This window comes from Rhineura floridana, chromosome 4, assembly GCF_030035675.1.
Source record: "Rhineura floridana isolate rRhiFlo1 chromosome 4, rRhiFlo1.hap2, whole genome shotgun sequence".
Taxonomy (NCBI): Eukaryota; Metazoa; Chordata; class Lepidosauria; order Squamata; family Rhineuridae; genus Rhineura; species Rhineura floridana.
In genome coordinates, this window is record NC_084483.1 from 47044328 (window position 1) to 47060897 (window position 16570).

Genomic DNA, 16570 nt, shown 5'->3' on the forward strand with positions numbered 1-16570 from the left:
ATCTGCACAAATGTGATTGACACAAAAACTTGCAGGCATTTGTGTCAAAGATCTTTGCTATGGCTCCAAAGGAGGCATTGTGTTGTAAGCTGCTATAAATTTATTTTGGAGGAAAATATGACTATGCACAGATTTTCTGTGTGAAGGACTTTATGGTCCTTCAGAGATATTGTTTTCTCTTATTGAGCAAATAATTTACATTTTAAAAACTATGAAGTATTTCTACACATATGGAATAGAATAAGAACAAATTTATTTCTGACACTGAAAAATACAGGTTTGCAACCTGATTCTTAGAAAAGAAGATCAACGGTACTATTGACAATTCTCACAAATTGCACAAAGATGCCTGCTTCATAGTATACATATAAATTGTGCAATCCGTAGTTCCTCACTGGTGTTGCTTACATGCCTATAACATTCTGTTCCAGCATAACCAGCAACATCCTTTAACATTGTGGGAACATCAACTGAAAAGAGGGCTTGTGCTGAATCCTATTCATTTCTAAAGATTTAGGCTGCAATCCAGTACATGTCTACTAGAAGTAAGTTCCATTGGGTTCAATGGGACTTATTACCAGGTAAGTGAGCTTTAGTTTGCAGCCTTAATGGACACATACGCACACACACACACACACACTAGTACATTTTATTTTATTTATTTAAAGAACTTGATGGGTGTTACTTTTGAGTAGACATGTATAGGATTGCACTGTTACTCTTCCTCTGGGAGCCAATTTCTTTTTAAAGCTTAGGAATATGCATTTGTTTTGGAAAAAATGAAAACTGAAGAACATAGAGCCCAGCGAGTTCAATTTCCATGTGCTTCAAATCAAATTCAGAAGGAAAGAAACTGGGACTTCCATCCATACCTATGTATTCCTTCTTCATACTATGCATGTGTGCAGGGATACCTGTCTCCAGTGGTTCCCAGGGCTGTGGAGTCAGTACGCCAGACCTTCGACTCCGACTCCTCTATTTTTCTACTGTCTGACTCTGACTCCGACTCCTTCATAAGTGGCAAATGTAAATCAACTAGTAATAACACGAGCCCAATCCCTGGGGCTGATGGGAGTTGTAGTTTAAAAAGTAACTTTTCCAAGCTCTGGATTCACATGGTGATGATGAAATGCCTTGTGCTACCATTTTACTACGGTAAATTTGTTATTACTAGTTAATATACATTTGCCATTTATGAAGGAGTCGGAATCGGAGTCGGAGTCGGTACATTTCTACTGACTCTGACTCCAACTCCACCCAAAATTGCTCCCGACTCCGACTCCACGACTCCGACTCCACAGCCGTGATAATGCTTACTTTCCCCTAATATTTGTAAATTTGTTATTACTAGTTAATATATATTTGCCATTTATGAAGGAGTCGGAGTCGGTACATTTCTACCGACTCCGACTCCACCCAAAATTGCTCCCGACTCCGACTCCACAGCCCTTGTGGTTACTGCCACCCCACTCCCCCCACCCAAATGCTCTAGAACATTGCAATGTCTAGCATTTTTGGTGTAAATTGGTGGCTGCCAGGAGGGGCTGCCAAAAGTAGCTTTGCAGCTGAGTAAAAAAAGTAATAATAGATGGATGAAAGTACCCAAATTAATGGAATTGGAATGAATAACTACCAAAAAAGTCTGTTTTTATTGATGAAAATGAATGGAGCCACAAAAGAACAGTAACATTTCATGCATTATACTACTAAAACATTTCCTCCCATTCCCAAATGCTTCTTTTATGTACATGGAAATGCAGACCCAGGTTTGCAAGATGAAAATGGATCCGAAGCACTGGCAGAGGAAAAGGGAGCTGAAGGGAAAAGCTAAGCACTGCTTTTCCTCCCCTGATACAAATTGTCCCACTCAGAGTGTGCTTAGCTCTTGGGGTTTAATGATATACAGGTGCAGAGAAACATGTAGTTTGTATTTGGGTATGATTTTTTCATAGGTGATCACTGATAGGTACCTAAAAGCTGGAATTTCTTGTTAATAGCAAATCTTTTCAGTTACTGGATAAATTCACTTTCTAAGTTTGTCTATATTATTCATGACTTTATAAAAATGCATTCATACCTGTATTTTTACTTGACTGCTCCTACTCCTCTATTGGCTCAGACCAGCTACCATTTTGTTCCTTCTTTCCCTGAATTATCATCTATTAGTTCCACCTGGCTGTAGCAGAAAAAAATTATCTTTGAGGCTCACTCTTCAGCTTGGTTGAAACCAGCTGCCATTTGGCTCTTCTCCACTCCAAAATCATGCCTGGGTATTAGGATCTGCTGGGGATGCCCTGCTTCAGGGATAGCCAATGTGGTGCACTCCAGATGTTGTATACTAAAAATCCCTGATGATTGGTCATGTGGCTAGGGCTAATGGGAGTTGTAGTCCAAATATCAGGAGGGCAACATGTTGGCGAAGGCTGTTTTCTGTGTTAGTCCATCTCTGTGGCATTTGTCCTCTACAAGTGGTAAAAGGAACTTCTCAACAGCAGCTGCTTTGCTTTGGAATGCCTACTCTCTTGAAATTTGGCTGACATAAACACTGTTTGGTTTGCAGTGCCATCTAAAAAACTTACCTCTTTAGGCAGGCTCTTAATGATGCATTATACCACTGTTTCTTGAGAAAATGTTATTCTGATTAATTCTATATTGATTTTATAATGATTTTAGTGGAATTGTATAGTTAGCTTGATTTACATTTCATAAATTTAAAAATTAAAATAATTCAGTAATTGCCATGCCACTACACATCAGTGCAGACACCTGGTGATTCATACAGTGATGCAGGAAGCAAGTCCTGCTCTGCCCGCCTGAGCGAATGCCTGGGCAGGCGGTGCATATTTGCGGCTGGGGTTGAAGCCCCAGTCACCATTGGAGGTAAGGGCAGCTGTTGCGCGTCATGCAATTAGCGCATTGCACGACGTGCTGCGTGATGGGGCAGGGCGCAGCGGGGCCTATTTAAGCCTGTGCCGCCCTCCCTACCTTCCTCTTGGCGCATGACACCCACCCCACCCTCCCATTACTATGGTGTGTTCGTGGTCGCTTCGGGGCCAAGTAGGAATTTTTATCCTGCCTACCCAGGTTGGTGGGCAGGTTTTTTGCCTGCTCCACACTGTGGTGGTGGGATAGACTCGGATTAGGGGGCGCTGCATTTATAATAGGTTTATTTCAGCTAATTTGGCTAATTTGACAAGGTTAAAATTAATTCCCTGAATGGTTTATTATAGGCTGGTCACTTGTGTGGATAGGTGCAGGAAGGGAAGTAGGTAAGGACAGCTTGGTGGTTCCCTTAGGTACCTTTGGAGGTGATTGGTGGTTCTGGAGGCCTGCCAGGAAGGGCTTTACGGACCAAGGGCAGGATATGAACTGCTTCTGGGGCCTGCTTACCTGATCCACCGGGAGTTGTAGAGCCCCGGGGGGTGATGATGTGGGAAGGCCCCCCTGCTCACCTAAAGGTGGAGCTGGGGTAAGGGGTAAGAAAAAGGGGCTTACACTTGCCACAGCAGGGGCTGGTCACCCAAGAGCTGTATTCCAAATATTTGCTTATAGATAGTTCTGCACCTAGGTTTTCCTCTGCAGGTTAGTTTAAGTTTGGTTTATAGTTGAATAAAGTGGCCCTTTGTTCAACCCAGTTTACTGTGTCCATGTGTTATTTCAACCCTCTGCTGCAACACTGTCTTGTGCTTCTTGTCACCATTGATTCTGTGTTCTCATTTGAAATAAAACTTTTACATGCCTCCTTGTGCTGAAATGCCTAATCAGTCACTGTCTTTAGACTTAATGCATCTCATTGTAGGTGGGAGATATGAAAGTTTTCTTTGATACAAAATGCAGATGTTGAAAGAAAAGTAAGCAGCCTCTGAAAATATGAATCCACTCATTCTACAGATTTGAAATTAATTCTTTTTTAGAGAACTGAGCAGAACCTTTGAATATCTAAAGCATTTGCTTTTGTTAAATACATGAATTCTCTCATCATTCTATAAAAACGCCCAAGGCATAAGTCTGTATGCATTTATATGCAAGTAAGAAACAAAAAGAGTTTTCACTAAATGAAAGATCAAAAATTTGAATTTATTTCTTTTAAAAAAAACCTAATAAGAAAGATAAAACACTAAGCATCTATCTTTTAGTATTGAGTTTTTTCAAGTCTCTATGAATAATTCTTTTTATCAGTTCTTTTTATCTGGTTGCAGATTTTAAAATCACATATTGACAAGCAGCAGATAAAGAGCTTATAACTGAAATTTTCAAAAAGAGTTAATTGATTAACAGTTGGTTGACTTTTATAACTCAAGTCAAATTATCAGGAATTTCCTCCCAAATATAATTATGGCAGCTGAAAAGATATTAGACAACCTTGCAAACTCACATTTTCTGACTACTAATAGCAGCCAACAGATATAATTTTATTTTTTTTATAAATGATAATTAAATGAATTCAGCCTTGGAAATACTTATTTGAATTTTTCAGTTTTTTAAAAAACGTAATTATTTAGCAGTTTTCAATAATACAGCAGTTTTAAAAAAGAAATACAAGCATAAGAAGTAAAGAGAGGTTCATATATGTCAGTAAGTTGTCAATGACAACTGTCCACATTTCTACGAAGTAAAGGTGTTTTTTAAAAAAATTCTAGATCACAACACATCTACTTTCTTCCTAAACTGACTTGTTACTGGAAACTCTTGGTTCAAGGCTATTTCTCTCAAATGCTCCAAGTTGGGGGTCTGATCTCTTGCTTAAAGTCCTTGTTATCAATCTGTTATTCACTGCTCGTCCACCCCTATATCTATTAGAACACCTTCTTATATAAAGTCAGTTGGAAGGTATTGAACAATATAAGAAGAGAAATAGAAAATATATTGGAATACAGTAATACCTCAGTTCACAAAGTACATGTGTTTCTGGACATCACTTCTTTAACAGAAACTTTGGTACAAGAGGTAGGAATAACATGGAAAGAATAGGGATATGTTCTTTCACCCGCTCATAGCTTTAACAGGGGCTTTAAAGGGTGCCCACCTGGCACTCTCCTCTCCCTCTCCTTTCCTCTCTGAATGGTATTGGATCCTTCCCTCCCCAGCCCCAAGGGGGCAGCCACATTTTTAAGTGGAGCATTTCAGGTGGGGGAGAGGCACATGGAGTCAGCCAATTCCCCACCACCATCACCACTGGTGGAGAGGATGTGAGGGCCAGGTCAGGGGAAGGGAAAGGCAATGACCTTTGCCTTATTTCCTCTTCCATCCAGAGAGAGTGTTAATTTACATGAAAAAAGTTTAATCTGTTGAATTTAAGAGATCCCCTGGAATATCAGACTCAACAGCTTGACTTTGCCAATATCTTCAAGTCCCCTTTTACCTGTGGTCTCTCCCTGTGTTTTGATTCTTCATGAAATAAACTGTTTTCGTAATAACAGTGAGCTCCTCAGCTTGGCTTTGATGCTGCAATAGGTACCTCGGTTTTAGATTCCACCCGGAAAACAAAACTGTCCAGATGACATGTTTAGGGAAGGGCGGAGAGTAAATAAATACTTTAGGGTGTGTTTATTAATTCCCCCTTGAGAGTCCCTCCTTCTAGTCTTGTTGCTGACCTTCAGATTTTCCTTCCTTTTGGGCAATCAAGGGAAAACTTTAACTGTCTGCTATATAAAAGCTTACCTAAGCAATTGAGAACTAAGGGAACAATCCAATTTGTATTTACTCCAGGCTGAGAGAAGTTGGATATGGCAGACCCCTGCCTTAACTGCAGTGAAGTCAGGACCCTGCTAAGCCAGGGGTTCACTGGGAAAGCCCAGCCTGGTGGAAGGGGCATCAGTCGAAGCCGGCATAAAGCCCAAGTACTATAAAGATTCAAAGTGTTGGTTCTTACCTATAAAGCCCTTAACGGCACTGGACCTCAATACCTGATGGAACGCCTCTCCTGCTATGAACCTACCCGTTCGCTGCGCTCGACGTCGAAGGCCCTTCTCCGGGTCCCAACACACAAGGAGGCCCGGAGAGTAATAACGAGATCTAGGGCCTTCTCAGTGGTGGCCCCCGAATTATGGAATGCCCTCCCCGACGAGATATGCCTGGCGCCTTCTCTGATATCTTTTCAGCGCCAGGTAAAGACCTACCTCTTTGCCCAGGCATTTTAATTTTAGTTTTAATTTTAATTGTATCATTAATTAATCATAATCTCTATTAATTTTGTCTTAATCTGTTTTTAATGTGTTCTATACCTATATGCTGTAATCCACACTCGCTGGTTTTTAAATGTGGTTTTATTCTGTTGTACACCGCCCTGAGAGCCTGTTGCTATAGGGCGGTCTAAAAGTGCAATAAATAAATATAAAGCGAGTGCTTTAAAAGAATAAAGGGCAACTTAGGGTAGCCATTTTTTTAAGATCACTTTAAGTTCTCTCTTTATTTCACCCTTGGGCAATAAGCATCCAATCCTGCTCTCATTATAATAACTGCAGAATAAACAAGCTCTTACTTCTTACTGCAGGCAAACAAACATGCTGCTTAATTGCTGGCTGGGTAGAGACCACAACTGAAACTGAAAAGCAGAACAAAGGGAAGTCTAAGGGGTGGAGTCTAACTCTAGCCCATTATACAAAGTTCTAATATTTAACTCTTCAAGGTTCATACAGGCTAGTGTTTCAGGATCACTACATATAGGGTAATAGTGATCATGAAATATCCACCCTCAGTCAGGAAAAGTCTTGAGTGAACAGACTTTGGGGGGCTGTTCAGGATGAGGCTTTTGTTGTGCACTCACCCTGCCTTATTCAATGAATTTTTCACAGGTTCCTATTCTTAAATTGCTCCTGTTCTTAAAACAAGCTGTTGTTCTTGAGATTGTCAATGCCTATCATGTCACAAATTAAAAAAAGAACACAATTTCAGGGGGGGGGGAATCTGGCGGGGAAGCACAGCTCTGGGTGGGTACTCCCAACCCCTTGCAGGCTACAGTCTAGGCCTCAGAAACTATCCCTGTTGAGTTAATATAAGTAAATACAAGAACCAGCAGAGGAGCCCATTAGTTGATATTGGATTTTGAAAATTCTGATGGTATGAAATCTATTTCCAATGCTTTATTATTATTTAGATGGGAGATAAGATTCTTTATGTCAGTTCTGATACTGGAGGCCACTCAAGTAAATTCTCTAGGACATCTAATGTTTGGATAGCCTTCATATTGTACTCAGAGCAATGACTGGTAGTAGTACATCCATTCACCAGGGCCTATAGCACACATTGAAGCCATGCTGACATTCCCCCCCCAAAGCCTTGTATTGAGCATCAAAACAAAAATACGAGAATCCCTATTGTAAGAGGCTTTTAACAGCATTTACAAAGCTTCTTTTCCAGCTTGCCATTTTTTTCTTTATACATCCAGGGCTTTATACATTCACCTACAGGTAATATATCTATTTACTGAAAAGCTAGAATTTGTATCCTTATATTTTCAGAAAATCTGTAGCTGTGTCAAAAAGTTGCTATTTTTCCCCCTAGGAATGATTCCTGTTTATCTGGATATGTGCAATAGCCATATGTCTATATGCACAGACAGGCCTACTACCACCTATTAATTTTGACTGTTTCTACAGCTCTGTGACGACCACCTCCCAGCCACCATGGATTCTGTGTTGCGTGGGAAAGGGAGTTCCACCCACAACAGTGTGTACCCTTCTGTCTGCACACCCTTCCCCCACTTAAGAGATTGCTATCACCAAATAAGCGGGGTTGACTACAAGGCTGTCCTTTACCAGTCAGCCTAAATAACTTTCCTTGGTTCTTTGGAAGCCTCTCAAGGTCGCAAAGTTGTATGGTTTCTTGACTTAGGGGTGTTAAAATAAGAGACCACAACAGGTTTACAAAATAAGATATAAAGTTTACTAAAATAGGAAAACATAGGATTTTGAGAAAAAAGATATATGCAAAAGTTACAGAACACCAACAAATTTCCCAGTGGAGCAAAAGAACAAGCATTGGGTTAAACACAATTCACTTTCCCTTTTCCTAATTACATACTGTAGGGCCGAATCTTACATTTCTTTGTTGTCCTCCATACAGTCCCAGTATGCTCTCTTCCCATACAAAAGCCTTTTGATGTCTTGAGAGACCCACCTTGAATTAACTCCAGTCTTGCTACCTGTTGATATAACCTTGAAGTACCTGCCCCCTGCCAATCACTAGCTCTATCCAGCAGGATACAGAAAGTCATGGTGCCCCTTAGACCAGAGACGTTGTATCTGTCATATACACAATGGAGCTCTACTGCATTCTCATTTGAGCAGCCACACCAGGTCATTTGAGTATCCAGACCAGGCCGGATATAATTCCCAAATGAACAGAAATATATGCATCCGATACATACACAACAGTTCATATAAACAGTCCAACTGAACCAAGTCTAATTCCTTCACAAGCAAAATCAGTGTCACTCTTGCTTTACAAAGAAAAAAAATCAAAAGATACCCTCTCCCAAAGAAAATGGTAATTTGATAAACAGTTATAACAATAAAGTAGTTTGCTACATGAAATTGGCAATGTCCAGTGTATGTTGATAGAGAGGAAGGGGGTGTTGTAGAGCTCTGTGTCATCCACACACTGATGACATTTTAGCCATCACAGTGTTCCACATATGCAGTAAAATATGTCACCAAGCAAATTAAAAACTCAAAAATAATTATTTCTAGATGTACTTGGCTCAATAGTTGGGGCTACATGGTTGACACATTATAACAACTTGAACTCTAGCCCCACAGGATTTAGTAGAATAATTTCCAGCTGTTACAAAGTAGCTGTGATTTCTACCCCCAAAGTAATATTTAAACACAAGTGACTGAAAGATCTCAGTTTAATAGTATTCTTTAGGAAATTGGATTCAGAATATCATCGTCAGAAGAATCAAAATAGCAACACAAATAATCATTCTGTATACAAACTCTACCATTTTTCTTCATCTATATTAAACAGATCAATTGTCACCTACTTTGAAGGATGATGACTGAAATGATTCTGCAGTGACCTACTGAACTAAGAGCTCTTTAGAGTTAGTATGAGAATGGGAACAATATATTCTGCTGAGGTCTAATCTTAGAACTTGTCACAAGGAAGGAAACCACTTCCTGATTTTTGCATAACCTTGGACTTTGCAGGGCAAACCACAGAGTACATGCAACGATTATAGTAGAAAATAAGAAGAGAAGAATATGCTGTGTACAGATGCAAATTGCACACAGGTGGTGCATTTGCAATCATTTTAGAATGCATTCCTCATTTTGCAATTACAGTTTTGGTTGTTTTTCTTTCTTAGTGGCAATTACTTAACATATTTTAAATGTCTGTGTCAAGGCAATAGTTAAAGGCAAGTTGATATACAATATTAATATGCATCTGGCATTAGTCAGTGTGCTGTCTTTACAAATGCTTTATGAGTTATGTATGAGACACAATCAATATGGTTTTCACAAGCGTATCTCATCTATAACTATTGATCCAAAGCTATTTATAACACAGGATATTTTTAAACATCTCAATGATCATACATAGAGAGAGCTGGATAATTCATATCAAGCAATTTATACATCTGCAAAACATTATCTTAACATTAGACTGAGACTAGTATACAATATTCATTGTATGGCATCCCTGCTCAAATCCAAATAGACAGTGTCACTATATCTCTGGAAATAATGAAAGAGCTTTCCTGGCTCCTGCTGGGAAACATTTTTTTGACAATTTAACTCTCATTGGGCAAAAGTAATATATTTTGTAAAGAAAGATTGTCTAACATTGTCAACATTTTATAATCTTTCAAGTTTATTAGTTTTTACATTAGTGGGCCCTGTGCATACTCTATCTTCAAATATACAGTTTAGGTGAGACTTCACTGGTCTGGATGCTACAGTTGTGAACACAGTAATATATGTTTTAAAATGAATAGCTTAGGGATGCTTGAGTTATTCGATCTTTCCAAATTTTGATACAAATGATGTGATTCTCCAACTCCCAGAAATAACGTATAGATTGGAACTCAGCTATTCACCAGTTTTGCATTTCCCATGTGTTTGAACACAGTTCTCAGCTCAAAATCTATTCATTTTAGAATAGGCTTTAAAATGTGTATTTTGAGAGAAAATATATTTAGAAATGTGTACTTTGACAGAACATGCATTTAGAGAGCAATCCAACTCAGAGAAAGATGGCATAAGTGGAGCTGGCAGAAAGGTCTACAGCATCCAATTGCCATTCAGAAGCCCCTAGGTTGGCTGAATGCTGGCTCAGCTAGAAGCTGTGCACAGGGACCAGAAAGTAAAAGCCTCCTCTCCTAAACACCCCTGCTGGGGAGTAAGCCCTCTCAATTAAATTCTATTGCAATTATTTTCTTAGACTGACCTTTTTCCCAGTGCAACTTTTGCCTCGATCAGTACCTGCAAGAGTGCTCCGAACATGAGTTGGATGTGGCCTAAGTCTCCCTCCTTGGCCCTTCCCGACACATCCCCAGAGTGCCCCCTTTCCAGACCTTCTGCTGGCTTCTCTTACACCAGGCTGGGCTTCTCCAGCAGACCCCCAGCTGAGCCGCCATATCCAACTCCCCTCAGCCTGGTGTAAATAGCAGTTGGATTGTGCCCTTAGAAACTATACAGTAAAGTAGTTAAATTATTATGGCTTCTGCCTTCTAAAATGAAAACATGAACTACATTAATAAGATTCCATTTGATTTAGAAGAAAGATTATCCCTGATTCCTTGCTCAGAAGTAAGGATATGCAGAATTCTGCTGACAAATTTCACTTGTCTTATTAAAATACTGAAAATGTACTTCTGAGTAAAAGCTGCAGAAGTTTATTTTAGGCAAAACATGACTCACTACATAGAATTAGTTACTTCATCCTTAAACTTGCATTTTAAAAAAGGTGAAAACACCAGATGGGGATCCTACCTTGACTTCATCATTATCATCTTATTTATGGAGTGACTAAATTAAAAGGCACTATATAAAAAGGGCAAATGCCTGCCCACAACCTCACAGTCTAAACGTAGAGCTAACTATACATATATATATATTTAAAAAAACCCTATTCTCATGTCAACGATTGCACAATAAATGAGGGTGAACACTTTGTCAAACAGTTAAGCCAATTGCATGAAAATGTATTTCAAGTTTCCCTGCTTTTCATAGAAATTCTGGATGCTAATAACAGTTCAGAAAGAGCTCTGCAAAAGCCCCTATAAATTGGGTTTTTTTTTTAAAAGGCTCCAGGTAACTGTGCAGTCCCAACGACTGCACTTCAAAGAACACCTAAGACTTTGGAGCAAAGAACCTATGCAATCCTTGAGCTTGTCTGACTAAGATTAGGGAAGCACTTTCATCAGCCTGTCCTCCTATATATAAGCCCATATGTGCTAGTCAGTTCAGGAGGTAACAACCCTGACTTAGCCTCACCCCAGCTGTATGTATGTATGTATCTGTCTGTCTGTCTGTCTATCTATCTTTGTTAGTCACTTTTTAACACAGAAGTGACCCAAAGCAACTTACATTAAAACCAGCTAAAACAAATACAACCAATAAAAACCTCAAAACACAGTCTACAGTCCAGGAAACTCTTAGTGCCTATGATTTAGCTTAGTGAGGAAGCTGGCCTGAGTAAGATAAGCTCAGAGGTTGTACTTGGCAATGTTTGTAAGCTATGCCCCATGGACTACCTCAGTAACACTCTCTGGAGCCTTTAAGAACGGCCTGTGGAGAAACAGTAACATTATGAAGTTTTTCTGCATAAATTTATATGTAAGATGCTGTTCTTTTTTTAAAAAGGGGGTTTGATTTGGGAACAGGGTGAATAAGGGGGAAAGAGTGGCTGTTTTCTTCCAAGCCTGAGAGATACAATGTGTATACAGTATGTAGTCTTCTATTGGCAGTCTGCCAAGAAATATCTAGATTGATACAGTTACTGAAGCAGTGACTATGCCCTGTGAGGCTCTGTGTTATGTCAATTCACATTAGAGACTATTGTTTTGATAAGGAAGAGATGGATTATTATTATTTTTTAAAAAGGTCAAGCTGTGATAGCTCCTTTTGAGGATACTCTATTTGAACTCATTGGTCCTTAGTTTAAAAAAAATGGAATATTGGATTGTCAGAAAGGCCCTTTTGATTGGTTAAAGAATTCTGATTGAAGAGAATAAAAAGGCAGGAAGGGCAGAGTCTGAAAAGGATAGTAATCAGTCTGGAATGGTGGCAGTGAAGAAGAACAGGAAGCTGCCACAACCACCAGAGGAAGAAGCTGAAGCCAAAGCAGTACTAGTGGCAGTGGCTGTCCAAGGAAGAGGTCAGGACACCAGAACTGAAAGAACAGAAGGCAGGAGTCAAGAAGACCTACAGGGAGAAGAAGATTCCAGCAGCGGTCCTACAAAACAGCTGAACTTAGATTGTCAGCTGTTGGCAGTTGTACACAAGAAGCGGCAAGTTCCTGACCAGAGGGAAGATTTTGAGGCAAGTCCTTTGTAAAGTCTGTGAGTTAACTGAGGAGAGGATAGTGGCTATTGGCTTGGAATAGCGAAGAGAGATGAAAACAGATACCTTTTTAAAGTAACTGTAACATCTTAAAACAAATATAGAAGTATTGTTAACATCCAACCTGAAATTATATGATATTATGAATAAATGTTAAGAAGTAATAATATAGTTGAGTTTAAGCTACTGTGATCTAATAGGTGAATGAGGGAATATTCAGAATTAAATGGTGGCAGTGGAGATTAACAGTATAACAAAAGCAGTTACTACCTTCAATATATAAGGCAATTGTTCCCCAACCCTTTCCCCCCATGGATCACGTGAAAATTGCTGATTTTTTAAAAAAATTTTTGCCTGTCATGGCAATTGTCAAGTTCTGTGGTAGCTGTTGTATGATTTTTATTGTATTATTATTGCTTCTTTTATTTCTTGTATTGTATTTTATTGTATTACAGTAGAATTTAGATCATAATGCAATAAAATATAATTTAAGAAATAAAAGAGGCAATAAAATGTAATTAATAATCAATAATTAATAATCCTCTGTGGTGCAGAGTGGTAAGCGGTGGTAATGCAGCCAAAGCTCTGCTCATGGCCGGAGTTCGATTCCAACGGAAGGAGGAAGTCGAATCTCCGGTAAAAGGGGTCGAGGTCCACTCAGCCTTCCATCCATCTGTGGTTCGTAAAATGAGTACCCGGCATATGCTGGGGGGTAAAGAAAGGCCGGGGAAGGAACTGGCAATCCCACCCCATATAAATGGTCTGCCTAGTAAACGTTGCAAGACATCACCCTAAGAGTCAGAAATGACTCGCACTATAAGTGCGAGGACACCTTTACCTTTACCTTTACTAATCAATATTAATATTTCATGTGGACATGCCATAGACCACCAGAATGAAGCTTGTGGACCACTGGCAGTCCATGGACCACAGTTTGGGAACCTTTGATATAAGGTGTAAGTGGGATAATACAAAGGATATCATAACTAGAGGTAATATAATAAAAAGTACCAAATGATCATACAACCTCTGGAAGAGTTCTGCAGCTTCTAGTGTCCAGCACTTTGAAAAAAATATGGACCTTTCCAAGAAAAGTAAGTATGCAATCCAAACCCTGGACTCTGCTTAGTGGAGCTTAACAGAGTGATGGAGTCACTGCTGCATCTGCAGATCTACTGTACAAGCTAGCTGAGATGAAAGCTGAGAGGCAGGAACAGGCAAATCTGTGAGCCATCCTAAAGCTGGCCAAGCAATCAGGCTCGGATCAAGCCCAATGCCATCATGTGATGGCACTGAGGCCACCTAGGGATCCAAGAGATCCTAGGCTGGCTGAGCTCTTCCCTCTCCCCACTCCCAGAACAGCTAGGTTTGGGCTTTCCACAGGCTGCATCTGGTAGGGATCCCTTTGATGGACAGAATGGGGAGCTGCATGCTGGTAGAGCAACATTGGTGTCACTCCACAAATGGAGGCCAGCAGAGGCTAGCAGGATGAGGCAGAGGATTCCCCCATCCTGGATCTGGATTGCAGTCTTAAAGGTGGATATGCTTTCCTAGGGTAATGAAAGCAAAAAAGGGGGTTAAAAATCAGTTTTAAACTGAGATGATACACTAAAGGTTACATTGACATTCCTTACTGAATAGTTTGTGGGTGGATGACATCTCTGTGTTATTGATACCAGAATGTGGGTTTCATATAAATTGGCAAAAAGCATTACTGTAGATAAAATTGTTGAACAATAATAATATAGGATGAATATGGCTTCTACAAAGGAAAGCTTTGCCTCAGCTTTCCCTGCCTTGCTCATGCTAGCTCAGCAACCACATGAGCTTAACAATGCATAATTGCTCATCCAGTTTCAGCCCTTCTGAGCATCCCCCATCCTTACACAAATTCAATGTTGTATCACAGAGCTGTAATGTGTATGTGAACACTACAGCCATGCTATCAGGCTGATTATATGACTGTTCCCTGCCCAACGGGCATCTCATTGCTTACAAATTCAGAGACTTTCCCCCTTGTATGTCCTTAAATGCAATCACCCGAGAAAGTTTTAACATGCCCAGGAATATTTACCCCCTCTTCTGAAATGTACAGAAACAGACACTAAAAATCTTACTGTTCCTATAGGAAAGTGAATACTGCTGAAGGAAATCTTCTACAACGAATTTTAAAATACTCTCTGTTATGAATATCTATTCTTAGCACTATTGTATTTTACTAAAAATAGGATCCAGAGTCTCTTAACTGTTGGTGCTCTCCAAGGCACTGTTCGGTTAACGCTAACACTCTTGAAGCCTGGATGTTATAAAAACATTCTTAAGGTTTTGTTATATTGCTTTTATGAGAACCAAACATTCACAGTAAAGTTCATATTATGACATGAGTCTTGCTGCGGAGTGAGACAAAGGAAACTTTTTTTAAAAAAAAGATTTTACCCGCTTCATTCGTGAAACAGCTTTGAGATCTTCCCTAACCAAATGAAATTGCTCAATGTCTAAACAATACATATTAGTAGAACCAGTCTGAATGGAGGATACAGATTATAACTTTCTTCCACTTGTCAGAAAACTAATGGAGACTATCTCAGGCCAAAGAGATAGATATCTTTTTTTTATTTCTAACATTTAAATTTTATGCTTCTCTCTCAGAGACTCTATTCACAAAGAGGATGACTCTTGTTCTCTTGCCAAACAATATTGGAGCTCAGTCTTTTGCTATCAGGCAAGCAAATCAGTATCCATGTCCTCTGTCACATACCCTAAAAATCACCCTTCAAGCTCTTAAAGGCTGTCCACTGCAAAAGTCTTAAATGATTTGATTGATGGAAAAGTTCCCACCAGCTATGGTTTAGGGCCTATCTGTATGTTATGGAAAGTGTGTGACTTCTGCTGAGCCAACTCTATTTGTGCATCTACCCTGTAACATTTAGTTAAATAAGATGTGTGATGTCAATGTTATTAACATTGGAATGCATTTACCAGATTTATTCATGTGCAGGAGGTGACTATTCATGGTGTCACATAATGTGTGTTGTTTCACTAAATATTACAAAAGAGATGTGAGTCAGCAGCATCTCCATAACATGTAGCTATTCACCTCCTAACTGTTAGGAAAGAGCTCACAATATCTTTCTACCCAGGGAAAATGCAAGAACTTAAACGATGACATACCTCTTCCATTCACTGCTATTGACAAGGGGAAGAAAAGTGGTTTCTAATCCCCAGATGTGTGGTAAAGTAACATCTTCCAACACTATAGCAGCCAAAAGCTGGGTAGGTAGTTAGCCACCTACATACACACTGCTTGCAAAGCTGTGAGCACACTTGTCTCCTTCAGCAAACTGTTTCCATTAGCCACACCTGGGGGGGGATGGGTTGATCTGCTGATCAATTGTGAAATCTCTTTGAAGTGAATTTTTTTTAAAAAAAAACACTCGAGCTGATCCCACCAGATTTAAAATAAAAAGAGGTGGGATCTGACTAGAGTCATTGTTTTCAGAAAAGAGAGGTGGAAACATGCTGGAACCAGCAGAAAAGTGTGGCCCTATCCCATGTCTCAAAGACTAGCATGCTCCCTTAAATGCAGCCTATCAAGTAACTGTAGCAGGGCATTAACCCAAGTGACATCACTACTCCCTCACCTCACTCACCCACTATGATTTCTAGTGGCAACATTGTCAAAGGAGTCAATCCTGTCTATTACACTCCTCCAACTGCAGAAGGGTGGACATCCTTTTCGTCTAAAACAAGGCATCCAAATAGTGTAAATGTAAATATGTAAACATGTATGCTGCAGCATGATAAGGCATTATAAAAATATAATGAGCAAAACATGGTCCTTATATGGCTATAAGTTCTTTCAAGATATTCATAAAAACACCACACTCAGTCTTTTTATTCCCCCCTCCCACATTGAAATACATTCATGCTATTTAAATACAAGAAGATGCAAAGTGAATGCAAACTGGCATCTTCCTTAATAGTGTATATTTATGTATAGGCATTACCTTCTTAGAAACATGCAGAAAATCCAAACTAGCAATAGATATCTTTATTCTGAT

At 39.5% G+C, this 16570-nt stretch overlaps 1 protein-coding gene across 1 annotated transcript in view; it reads right to left on the minus strand.

Annotated features, from left to right (window-relative positions):
• The window catches only part of CSMD1 (CUB and Sushi multiple domains 1), a 1745606-nt gene that overhangs the window by 1265123 nt on the left and 463913 nt on the right, over nt 1-16570 (minus strand). The window lies entirely within an intron of this gene.